Raw genomic sequence first — 13,500 nt, 5'->3', positions numbered from 1 at the left:
GCTTTTCTGTAAACTAGATTGAATGGTGTTGTTCCTAATGGTGTCTTAAATGCTGTTCGGTATGCCCATAATGCATCGTCAAGCTTCGTAGACCATTCCTTGCGATGAACTGCAGTTGTTTTCTGCAAAATCGACTTAATTTCTCTGTTTGAGATTTCTACTTGACCGTTGGTTTGGGGATGGTATGGAGAATTAACTTTATGTGTAACTCCATTCTTTCTAAGAAGATTCTCGAAAAATCTGTTGATGAAATGCGATCCTCCGTCGCTTATCACAATTCTAGGAACTCTAAAACGCAGGAATATCACAGATTTAAACAGCTTCATGATGACTTTCGCATCATTGGTGGGACTAGCAACTGCTTCAACCCACTTAGAGACGTAGTCTACTGCTACTAAGATGTATTGGTTTCCGAAAGAAGTAGGAAATGGTCCCATAAAATCTATTCCCAGACATCAAAAATTACGAATTCGAGAATAAAATTTTGGAGCATCTTATTCCTTTTGCTTATGCTACCCATCCTATGGCATTTATCGCATCGCGATATATAAGCTTGAGTAACTTTGAACAAAGTAGGCCACCAAAAACCTGCTTGTAAGATCTTTGAAGCGGTTTTGAAGGTTGTGAAATGTCCTGCGTAAGATGAGCTATGGCATCCAAATAAAATTCCTTCCATCTCTTCTTCAGCCACGCATCTTCTGAATAAACCATCAGCACATCTCTTGTAGAGATAAGGTTCGTCCCAAAAATAATGTCTTACGTCCTTCAGAAACTTTTTCTTCCTGTAACCAAAAAATTGCGGTGGTTCTACATCAGCTGCTAGGTAGTTCGCTATGTGCCTAAACCATGGGGTGTTGAAAGCATCTGATCTTCGCATGAGTTGACGTGGTGGTGCGGCACTGGCATTGGTGGGGGTTGTATCTATTGCATAGATGTTTTCCTCTGGCAGGCTATCATTCAAAGGCAATCTTTCTTCAACTCGAATTCGTGAAAGATGATCTGCAACTCCATTATCTGCGCCTTTCCGATCTCGAATTTCAATGTCGAATTCTTGTAGTAGGATGATCCATCTTATCAACCTCGGTTTACCGTCTTTCTTAGACATTAAATACTTGATTGCAGCATCATCAGTATGAACTATAACCTTAGATCCTACGAGATAAGAACAGAATTTCTCAAATGCAAATACGCCAGCTAGAAGTTCTTTCTCTGTTGTTGCATAATTGCATTGAGCTTCGTCAAGAGTTCTGCTTGCATAGTAGATTACGTGCAGTTTCTTATCTTTTCGTTGGCCAAGCACTGCTCCGACTGCATAGTCACTTGCATCGCACATGATTTCAAATTGGATTTCCCAATCAGGTGCTTGCACGACTGGAGCGGAGACAAGGGCTTCTTTGATCTTAAGAAACGCGGCTAAGCACTCATCATCGAACTCGAAGTTCGTTTCCTTGCAAAGCAAACGCGTAAGAGGTCTAGCTATTTGAGAAAAATCTTTTATAAAGCGCCTATAGAATCCTGCGTGTCCTAAGAAACTATGAATTCCTTTTACGTTTGTGGGAGGTTGTAGGCTTGTCATGACTTCGATTTTTGCTTTGTCGACTTCAATTCCTTTTCCAGAAATCCTGTGCCCAAGCACGATTCCGTCTCGTACCATGAAGTGACATTTTTCCCAATTTAATACTAAGTGCTTATCTTCACATCTTTGCAGAACTTTACCAAGGTTGCCTAGGCATTTTTCAAAAGAAGATCTATACACAAAGAAATCATCCATGAATACTTCCATGAAATCTTTAATAAAGTCTGTGAAGATCGACATCATGCACCGCTGGAAGGTAACAGGTGTATTACACAATCCAAAAGGCATACGTCGATAAGCACACGTGCCATATGGACAAGTGAATGTCGTCTTTTCTTGATCCTCCGGTCGAATAGGAATTTGGAAAAATCCAGAGTATCCATCAAGGAAGCAATAGTAAGGGTGGTTAGCTAACCTTTCTAGCATTTGATCTATGAAGGGAAGTGGAAAATGATCTTTCCTAGTTGCTGCGTTAAGTTTTCAGTAATCGATGCACATACAATGTCCAGTGACTGTTCTTGTAGTGATCATCTCTTCTTTATCGTTTTTAATGACAGTGACTCCTCCTTTCTTCAGGACAACATGAACTGGGCTAACCCAAGTGTTGTATGAGATAGGAAAGATTATTCCAGCCTCTAAAAGCTTCATTATCTCCTTCTTGGCAACATCCATTAGATTAGGGTTCAGTCTCCTTTGACTTTCGATTGAGTTTTTAGCATTATCATCTAGATTAATCTTGTGCATACAATGATCTGGAGAGATTCCAGGTATGTCATCAAGTAAATATCCTAAGGCTTTTCTATGCTTTCTCAGCTCGGACAACAGCATTGTGGTTTCTTCTTCTGTCAAACCAGAATTTATAATGACAAGATAAGTAGAATTAGGTCCAAGGAAAGCATACTTAAGTCTGACGGGAAGAGGTTTAAGCTCAACTTTAGGGGCTTTAAGCTCGCTCCAAGGATCATTAATTGCTGCGGCAGTGTCTTTAGGAGGTGTAGGAATGTTCATTTGGTCCTTAAAATCTAGATAGTTTAGAGGTTTCCTATAAGTCTCGGACTTATCAAGCATACGCGCGCATTCACTTGAAATTTCTTCAAGGAAATTGCGTTCATCTTTTGCGGGTGAAAGCGTGACCCGTAAAGGGTCGTCGAGAAGCAGATCTTCATAGACTTCCTCAATACTTCCGTCTAACTCATCAATCCAACAAATTTTGCCATCCAAAGTAGATTTATCGAAACTTTTGTTCATGTCAAATTGCATAACTAGACCGGCTAGATGAAGGTCAATTTTTCCTTCCGGAACATTGATTATGGCTCCGGCTGTAGATAGGAATGGTCGTCCAAGAATAAAGGGATCCTTAGGTTCTCTTTCAAGTTCTAGAACTACGAAATCTGTTGGTATGGAACATTTTTTGATTTCTACGGGAACATCTATTAAGATACCCACGGGTTGTCTAACAGAACGATCAGCTAATACTAAGGAGATTTTAGTGGGCTGGAAAGTATGGTGTCCTAAACGTTTTGCTACTGAAAGAGGCATCATGTTTATGCTTGATCCTAAATCACAAAGAGCACTCTCAAAAGCTACGTCATTGATGGTGCATGAAAGTACGAAGCTTCCAGGATCGTTTTTCTTTTCAGGGATTCAGCTTTGCAGGATAGAACTACATTCATGGGTTATCATCATAACGCCTTCTTCAAGAGTTAAAGAATTTGTTAGAATACCCTTCATGTACTTTCTTAAAGCGGGAATCAAGGCACAAGCTTCTACGAAGGGTAATCTCACATTTAATTGATCGATTAATTCTTTCAGCTTAGCTTTTTCTTTCTCCTTCTTCGGGGCACTTAAGGCTCTAGGATATGGAAGTTTAGGTTTGTAGACACGAGTTGGTGGAGGTGGAATCGGATCTTCTCCGAGGGTTTCCCGAGATGTATCTTCTCTTACTTATTCTCCATCCTTCTCTCCTACCACTTCTTTTGTCAGTGTCTCCTATCGTGATTCTTTCTCTTTCCTTTTCCTTTTCCTTACCCTTTTCTTCAACCTCGGGATCTTTAGGAAATTCAGGCTCTTTATAAGGTAATCCACTCCTAAGTATGATAGCTTTCACATGATCGGAGGGATCTGCTTCACTTGAGTTTTCGAAAGAATTTTCACTTGGCTCCTCTTCAGAATTTTCTATGTTTCTAGAATTAGTTTTGATCATCAGGCTAAGGAGGGTGGAAAATTTTTCATTGAAATCCTCTTGGATCATTTTTAGTTCAGATCTAAGATCACTAATTTCTTCAGACCTAGATTTTTCAAGCTCTAGAATTCTTTTGTTTAGATTTTCAGCTTCAGAAGAGGGAAAACTAGGATAGGGATTGGAACAGATCTTGGCTGCAGTCAGCATTGTCACGACCGTGGTGAAAGCACGTTTTCCCGCGGTCCGAATGAATGGACCCGCGGTGATCAAAAACGAAGGGAAAATCTTGAATTTGATAGACATCTGCAGTGTTCACCATCCCTTGATCATAAGAATCCATTGGGTTGTCCCAACCATCAAAGTTACACGTATTGTGTGCCTTGTTTGGTTTGTTGCATTCCAAGTTGACTCATTAGGTGATGGAGACACTTCATAACTTCCGAAATCTCTTCTTTCTTCTCAGGAAGTGCAGAATTGCCAAAGGTTGCTTGATTACAGAAGCTGTTTGTGAAATTGTTGATGAAGACACGAGCATCTTCTACAGATCTAGTTGAGAAGTCTCCATTACTTTCTGTATCGAAAGAGTGTTGTAACTTTGGAGTAATGCCTCAATAGAAGATACCCATCAGGTATTTGTCGGTATATCCGTGATGTGGACAATCTCTTTGGTATTTCCTAAATCTCTCCTACGTATCTAAAAGATCTTCATCTTCTTTTTGTTTAAAAGTTCTTATCTTGTTCCTTACGAGATTTGAACGATTTCTAGTGTAAAAACGATTTAGGAAAGCCTTTCTACATGCTTTCCACGTTTTTAGTGAAGCAGGTTCTCAAGATTTTAGCCATTTACTGGCATTATCTCTCAAATAGAATGGGAAAAGACTACACTTGTGGTAATCCCCATTTGCTGTAATGGTTGCACATAATTCTTCGAACGTCTCGATATGGTCCATCGGGTGTTCAGATGAATAACCATGAAATTGATTTTGTTGAACTAAGTGGATATAGGGTACCTTAATTTCGGTTTTGCCATCCTATGGTAAGGTTGGTTGAATAGCTCTTCGATCTCCCATGAATTTCTCTAGTGAATCGAAACTTCCAATCAGTTCATCATCATATTTGTGTTTTACCGATCCGATTAGCTCATTATCACTGGGCAAGGGTTGTAAGCAATGGAAAACAAACATTGGGCATCAAGGGGTTTCGCAGGGATTCATGGATTAGGCTATGTCGATTTTAAATAAATGATAAAGGTAATCAACTACGTATGTTCTAGAACTCGAGGCACGGAAGTATGAATAGCCTACTTTCGCAGCACTAAACAACTATCTCTCGCAACCCTGATCAGTAGGTTTCCACTCTGATCCTGGAAGGGAGAAGATGCAATAGCAGAACAAGATTCATCAACATTCACAACTCAACTACAGGTAGGTTTCCACTCCTATAGAATTATTGCTCGTTTCACCCTATTTCAGACAATCAATGAAAACTTTCGCAACATATCATATCAGATCGACTTCTAAGTGGCCAGCAAAGTCACGCAGTAAGATTAAAGGCAAACGAAGAATATCTAGAAGATTAATAATCCTAAATCTATCGAATCATAAGCAAAGACACACGAAATTCTCTTTGAAAAATCCCTTTAAACCCAACTGGGAAACTACTCAAACATATTGTAACAAAGCATTATAGAGTATTGAAAGTTGCAGGAAATTAAAGAAAACAGGGAAGAAGAAGAAAGAACAGAGTCGACGGCGGAGGCGCGATGAGGCTCTCCTTCAGCAGCTCCTCCTTCTAAAACGGCGACCTCTCTCTCTCTAGGGTTTGTGAGCCTCACACGAAAATCTAAGTACAAAAACGAACACACCCTTTAGAATGACCTAAAGAGGGTATTTATAGCTTCTGGAGTTTTCTTGGACACTTAGGGCTTCAAAAATAACGAAAGGAATTGATCTGGGTTTTAATTAAGTCGTCTGGAAAGTGAACATTTTCTGGTCGCGGTCGTGATGGTCCCACCCACGGGGAAATAGGTTTTGGCCGCGGTCCCGGTTTGTGGCTGTCTTCCGGAACTGCATTTTCAATTATTCCTGCATCGGGATTATCTGAAGATCTAACCGTTGGATTGTCTCCAAACCAAGTGCATTAGAAAGCTGGTTGTATGCTCTATGTTTTCATAAATTTTGGGGGTGATCAGACGGTGAGAATGTCTTTATCGCTTGCCATACTTCTGAAGGTCTGCATTTATCTAAAATTGTTCATTTGTTCCAAATTGCATATCTTTTGCCTAAGTTTCCTGAAAAGACTTTTGAAACTTTAAAACATTGAAAACACTTTAAAAACCATTGAAAACAGAGTTAAAACACCTGCATAGGACATAATTATGATCCATAAAAGTGGTCAAAATACAGTGTTATCAATATTCATCGCTCAAACTATACGTAAATGTTAGAAAGTTTCTTACATAACTTACATAGGATTGACTATCCAACTACACAGAGATATTTACATTAATTTCTCACATTTATATCAGTCTAACTAAACATATTGAATAAATGATCCATACCTTTTCTTTTCAACTACACATACTATTACATTTAATACATATTAAATGTATATCTACATCTACAAAAAACGTAGAAAACATCTAAAATTAAGCAATTATCATCACATTTCTATAAATACCACTAAAACTTCATGTTAGTCATCACAATATCATATATACCTTCTATCTTACTTCTTATAAATCTTCTCTTTCACAATTAATTTTAATTCTGAAAATTTCTCTGATTTTCAATCATCTTCATCATCTTCAGATGATGATGATAATATGGAAATTCTCAATAATCTCGATCATGAAGAAGAAGTAATACATTCTTGCAATTGCAAATAACAATGCAGTCATCCAATTTCTTCTAAACCAACAAAATAACCAGGTGATCCATGGCGGTTCAGTTCCCAGACGTTCATTCATCCATCGCGAGCGGGAAAGCGCATAGAGTAGGTTGTTCAATGATTATTTCTCAGAGACTCCGGTTTACAATGATGTTATATTTCACAGAAGATATCTATGTCTCGTTCTCTATTCCTTCGTATTGTTAATGCAGTTGAAGGTCATGATATCTACTTTACACAACGAAGGGATAATGTTGGCAGACTTGGATTATCACCTCTACAAAAACTCACAGCGGTATTTTGGATGCTAGCGTAAGGTCTGCTAGCAGATGCGCAGATGAGTACGTTAAGATAGCTGAATCAACGGCAATTGAAAGCATCAAAAAATTTTGTCGAGCCATCATGGAAATATTTTCAGAGAAATACTTAAGATCACCAACGGCTAGTGATGTTTCCAGAATTCTTCAAATTTGGGAAAAACGAGGTTTTCCATGCATGCTAGGTAGTTTAGATTGCATGCATTAGAAGTGGAAAAACTGTCCTACCGCTTGGGGTGGACAATATGCAGGTCGTAGTGGATCACTAACTATAATTCTTGAAGTTGGCAGATTATGATCGTTGGATATGTCATGCATATTTCAGGGACCAAAAATGATATCAATGTGTTGGAGTCTTCCCACCTCTTTTCTAATCTCGCTCAAGGTATTGCTCCTCCGGTTCATTATATCATTCAAGGAAAAGAATATCATATGGGCTACTATTTGGCTGATGGTATATATCCAAAGTGGGCTACCATAGTGCAAACTATTCATGAGCCAAGGGTTCCAAAAAAATATATATTTTCCTACACAACAAGAAGCATGTAGGAAAGATGTAGAACGTGCATTTGGAGTTCTTCAATCGCGTTTTGCTATTGTGAAAGGTCCAGTTCGTTTTTGGCAAAAGATTGTGTTACATGAATGACTACATGTGTAATTTTACATAACATGATAATAGAAGATTAACATGATCTTGATGCTCCAAGTGAAGTTGAAAGAGAAGCTTCACCTCCAGAGGTTCAATTGGCAAAGGATGATAATATCCAATTCCAAGAGTTTTCTTGCTCGATTTGGAGAAATCAAAGATAAAGAAGCTCATTTTTCACTTGGAAATGCATTAATTGATCATTTGTGGGAAAAAGTTTACAAATGATAATAATTAAATGAAATTCTATTATCTTTTAAATTTATTATTTTTTATTATTATGTTGTGTAATGTAATATCTTTTTTTATAAAATTTCCTTGAATTAAAATAACATTTTTAATTTTATTGAATACAAACAACAAAATAAAGTTACCAAGTTCAATTCATAAGTTTGACAAATAAAAAGGTACAACTGCAAATAATTTAAAAATTTAGTAGAAAGAGAATATTCTTAGAATATTCTTTATGAAGTAAAAAATGGAATAGGGTTGGAGAGAAACCAACTCCATTATGGAATTACTCCATTTATAGAGTAAAAAAATGGAGTAACGGGTTGGAGATGCTCTTAGAGATTTAATTTCAAAACTGGTAGCAACAATATGTTAGATATAATTTTTGGTTAAAATTTTTTTTTTCTTTCTTGGTTGTATTTCCTGATTGGTCTTCCCTTACTTTTATTTCATTGATTGTCCTTTTTCTTTTATCTTTTCCTTCTTCTGCTTATTTTTCTTGATTTTTCTTCCTTTTTGGCTTCGAAGGTTCTATCACACTAAGATGAGAGCCCGCAAGAGCAATCTCCCGCTTAAGATCACAGAGTGGAGAAGGAAGAGACAGCTAGAGATGCGGATGCAGCAAGTCCAGTTGCAGAAGCCCGACAAGATTGACATGAGCTTCAAGAGGAAAAGCTACTCAGCTCGCAACTGATAGATGACCTTCCCTTCCAGGCCAGCTCGTCGTCCCAAGAAATACCTTGGAGTGGATCATGGAGTATGTTGCTAGTGCATCAAGGATGAACCAGGGAAGTCTTCACCGAAGAATGGAGCCATGGCGGGATGGATCCAGCGTGAGAGTGAGGCACTAGAGGAGTACCAAACCCACTTATTCAGGGTCAGAGAGGCTCATTTGAGTGAGTACAGCACTAAGGAGCTTGTTCGCCAATTCTTTGAGGGCCTTCGACCAGAACTACGGGCCAGGATGCAAATGGAAGATCTGCACGAGGCTGAAACCTTGGATGCAATAATGAGGAATGCCAAGTTTGTTAGCAACCTGCCCGAATTGATTGTGCTCTCTTCTGACAGCAGCTCTTCTGCAGACGAGGATCCTTCCAAAGATTCTGATAGTGGCTAGGGAAAAGCTTTTCAAACTAAATAGTAGTAGAACTTAGTTTTCTTATTTCTTCATTTGATTGCTTCATTATTTATTCTTTGATTCTTAGGACCTAGATTTGATGCTTGGTGTTCTGCTTTTTATTTTTTAAACTATTGTACTTCTATTCCTTTTTTCCTATTAATAAAAGTATTTTTTTAATGTGTGTAAGAGTATATATATGAATAAATCTCGCTATATATAGATGAATGTGTAAGAGCATTTGCATTGGTTAGAGATTAGTAGCCCCCTCTCTCTCTTTCCTATTTCTGTCTACAATGTCACTCTGCCCCTTTAAACTTTAAAAATCAAGGCGAGTTGATTCGACCTTTGGAGAATCCACATCTTCTTTTCCATCTTCTTCTTTTCTTCACTATAAATCCTACGGTGATAATTCCGTCCTTCTTCATCATATGTCTTATGATACTCACTCCCTCTTCAAAAAAAAACAAAAAAAAGAGGGAAATGTATAAGCCCTTCTTCAAATTCTTTTATTACAAGTCCCTCTTGAAATACCCATGCTCTTCCTTTCTTCTTATTCTTTACGGTAAGATGTATAAGCCCTTCTTCAAATTCCTTTATTACAAGTTCCTTAGTTCATATGAGCTCCTTGTTCTCCCTTTCCTTCTCAGAATTTTATGGTATCCCTTTTCACCCACTCCCCCTTCTTCATATATATATTCTTCCACCCTATCCGTTTCTTATTCTCTTCACCATAAATTTTCTCTAAGATTGAATATTTCCCTTCTCTTATTCCCATATCACTAGTTCTCTTCGATACAGATATATCAATATGATTATTCTCCTCCTTCCTTCCCAACCGTAACTTCCTGATAGTCTATGTATATTTCCTCCCTCATCTATTCATTCATTCTAAGCTATTTATGTTTCCTTTCCCCACCGAAATTTGTATGATGACCTTTTCCCCTACTCCCTTCTTCTCTTCCTTGCTTTAAATTCGTAAAACCTATGCCCTCCTCTCTAGCAGTGGTTAAAAATTGGTATCTCTTTCATGGTACTTTCATTCTCTTCTTCCAAATATGTTTTCTAGTTTGTTCGCTTCTTTTTCTTCCTTCTGTATTGTAACCTCTATCCCATTTCCTTCTCATTTTTCCATCGTAAGCTCTCTGGTATATCTTCTTTTCTTTTTATCATGATTCGCAAATAAGTATTCTTCCATTCCTCCCGCCTGTTGCAATGTCTCTTCCGCTAATCGTTCCTTTTCTCTTCTGGCTATAAATTTTCTCTCGTAATCTGTTCTTCTGACCTCATTATAAACTCCTCTATATCGTTTTCTTTTCCTCTTTCCTTCACCATAAAAATTTCATATCATCATTTATTTTCTGTTCCTGCCTTCTGGTAATTCTTATATTGTCCATATTTCAATCATGTCTATCATTTTCTCATTCCTTTAGCATAAAGTTATATCACCTCTTCATTTCCTCCCTTCAGTTCCACCCCTGTCCTCTCCCCATTTCCGCTTGAAATCATTTTCAGCTATTCTAAATTCCTCCCTTCCTTCTTATGCCTCTCTGATCTTCCCCTCCATTCCTGTTGCAATCTTTGTCCCTACTTCCTACATTGAGCGTTCATTTCACATCCGCTCCAAGGATACAAATACATGGATACAAATATTTTTCCCATACCTAACAAATATGGTGTTATCATGAATCCTGTGTAACAAGAGAAGTTTGTAAGAACCCAGCCCATTAAGGGATTGGTTTAATTATATTCTTTTTCTTAATGGGTTTCTAACCCAATTAAAACCCCTATATAAGCCTTAAAAACACTATTCTTCTGCCTAACTCAGAAAACTAAAGACTCTGCCTCCTTTTCTTTTTGCCTCCTGCGATTTTTCTTCTCCGTCTTATTCCTCTCTCTCTCTCGCTGAGATCTCTCCCTATTGCTGTGCCACTGCCGCCGCTGCTGCTCCTCCCTGCCGAGCCTCCGCCACCTTTCCTTCTCTCCCTTCATCGCTGCTCCTTGCGGTGAAGCCTCCAAGCCGCCGTGAGCCTCCAAATCGCCAAGATGGACACACCACCAAGACCTCCTTCGCCTGACTCCTCTTCCGATGATGAACTTCCTAACCATCCTCCATCTCCTCATCCAAGAATGCCAAGGTGAGGGTTGCTACTTTCCAACTCTTGCATATTGTGATTTTGAGTAGTGATTAGTCTTTATCTAAACCATAGTTGTGTGTCTGTTGATCTGTACGTTGAGAGAAAATGGTCTATTTCCCCCTGAGAACTTTTATATAACAGATCCCTACAAAGTTTTAACCTCGTTCTATTTCCCCCATTGAATGAAAGTTTGAATTATATTTCCCCACAAAATCAAAGTTCAATACTCATTTCCCCAATATTATCGATTTTATTGGTTTAATGTTGGTTTTGAGCGGTTTTTAACATAAAGCATAAACTACACCTTCTACACCTAGAAACTAAACCAATTTAGAAAATCTGACCCGACCCTAGATCCGACCCAGAAAAATCCCCAAATCGATTGAACTCTAAGAACCCTAAAAACTCAATTTTTCCAAATTGAAAATTGTAAAAGAGATTTCAAGATCACAAATCGTTTAATAACAAACCACAAGAGATTTCAAAGTCTTAATAGCCATCTTCTTCTGCTCCTTCGCAGTGATACTACAGTGGGAGGTGCACACGATGCTTTCAACACTTTCTTCAGAGAGACTAGTGCTGGAAAGCATGTCCCTAGAGCCGTCTTCATTGACCTTCTTTCGGCTTTGTTGTTAGAACGTGTCAGTAGATTATGGAAATAAGTCAAAGCTTGGCTTCACCATTTACCCATCTCCTCAGGTACCTCTTTTTATAATCAATATCAATTGTTAACTCTTTAAAATTCAGGGACTTCGCTCCACTCCACTATCTCCATTCTTGAGCAATACCAAACTTGCAGATAGGATTATCGATTTCTTAGAGTTGTGGAATTTGGTTTCTAGTTTCAGATATTTAGGATTCTTGGGATTTCTGGTTTCATAATTTTAGGACTTTTGGGATTTCTGGATTTGTCTTTGTTTTGGAAATTTTAGTTTCGGGTGGGGTTTATTGTTTTTTTCCGGGTTGTAATCAGGTTTAGAAAGTTAAATGTGGTTTAGACTTGTTAAATCGGATTGTATTTGGTTAATTTTGGTTTTTGTTGTTGTTTAATTGGTTAAATGTTAATTGGTATACAATAAACCAAACTAAATTGTTGTGAACGGGAAAATAAGTTTCGAACTTCGGTTCTGTGTGGAAATGAGTCTCGAACTTTGATTTTGTGGGGAAATATAATTCGAACTTTTATTCAATGGGGAAATAAAACAAGGTTCAAGCTTTTTAGGGATCTGTTATTATATGAAAGTTTTCAGTGGGAAATCGACCGTTTTCGCCTTCGATCGTTGATGATGGATAATTGATTGTTGATTGCTGAACGATGATTGATGATGAGCTAGGTTGCTAGAAACCATTTAACTGTTTAGAGGAAAAGAATAAATGATTGTCAAGTGTGTGGTGATTGAATGGAAGTCTTAAACACAAAGAACTTGTTTGTTAGGAACTATTAAATGACCTTGTTAAGTTAGATCGAATGAGGTACTCGTCATATGGTACACTCTGTGGTACGAGCTTGTTTGTTGGGGCAACTGGGTGGTTCCTAAAGGACCACCAGTGACCATCGTGCAGCGGAATGGCGATCCGCACGTATTTGTGACCTTTTGGTGATATGTCAGATTCAGAATATCACGGATGGCAGTCCGATTATTGATTGAGAAGTTAAAAGACACATCGAGTTTGCCATGGCTAGTACCATGATGCGGAGAATTTACGGGAGTTTGCCAATGCTTGAGCATGAAGAGCTTTGCCATGGCTAGTACCATGATGATGAGTTAAGGTAAATGGACGGAAGGAAATGAACTTAGTAAACCAGATGATTGATTTCTTGTTGATTTTGAGTCATAGGATTGAGTCTTGCTTGAGCTTGTTTTAGGATTAGACTTTTCTTAATCTCTATGTTATAATATGTTAGAAGCGATAATGAATCTCTTAAGGTTCACCTCACTGGGTAATTCACTTACTCATCCCTCAATCTCCTTTTCAGAATAGCACTAGATCTAATATCTAATAGGATTATTGCTACACAGGCGTTTTCGATCCTGGCACACCTTTGCTCACCATGATGCGGTGTGGGCCTAGGGTTGCGTTTTTTACAAGCCCATTGGTCCTCAAAAAGTTTTAAATTTATAAAACCTTAATGTCTGCATGTAACACCCCCGATTCGATCTATGAATAGAAAGAAACCAGAGTGCCACAGAATGACAACGGAGACAGTCCGGCCAAAGCATCCCATATTACTTTAGCTAGACCGTACCCGAAACCATGCCTCTCGACCAAGGCCTAAGGCTTTGCAACCCGTACCTTAGTCTTGAGTTGTTTCGACCTGGACAAGGTCTAATATCCGGAAAAACGAGGAGTTCCACAAAATCACTTTTATTAATACTAAGTAAGGTACACTTACAAACGGTTA

At 38.3% G+C, this 13,500-nt stretch overlaps 1 non-coding gene across 1 annotated transcript; it reads left to right on the top strand.

Moving 5' to 3' along the window:
* The first annotated feature begins 4,400 nt into the window (after nucleotides 1-4,400).
* LOC112084961 lies at nucleotides 4,401-4,510 on the top strand. The gene has a single exon (XR_002898608.1). It is a non-coding gene; the product is annotated as a small nucleolar RNA R71 (small nucleolar RNA).
* Nucleotides 4,511-13,500: the final 8,990 nt, after the last annotated feature.

The sequence above is a fragment of the Eutrema salsugineum genome, unplaced genomic scaffold (genome assembly GCF_000478725.1).
Source record: "Eutrema salsugineum unplaced genomic scaffold, Eutsalg1_0 scaffold_4, whole genome shotgun sequence".
Lineage (NCBI taxonomy): Eukaryota > Viridiplantae > Streptophyta > Magnoliopsida > Brassicales > Brassicaceae > Eutrema > Eutrema salsugineum.
This window is presented reverse-complemented; position numbering and strand designations above follow the sequence as displayed.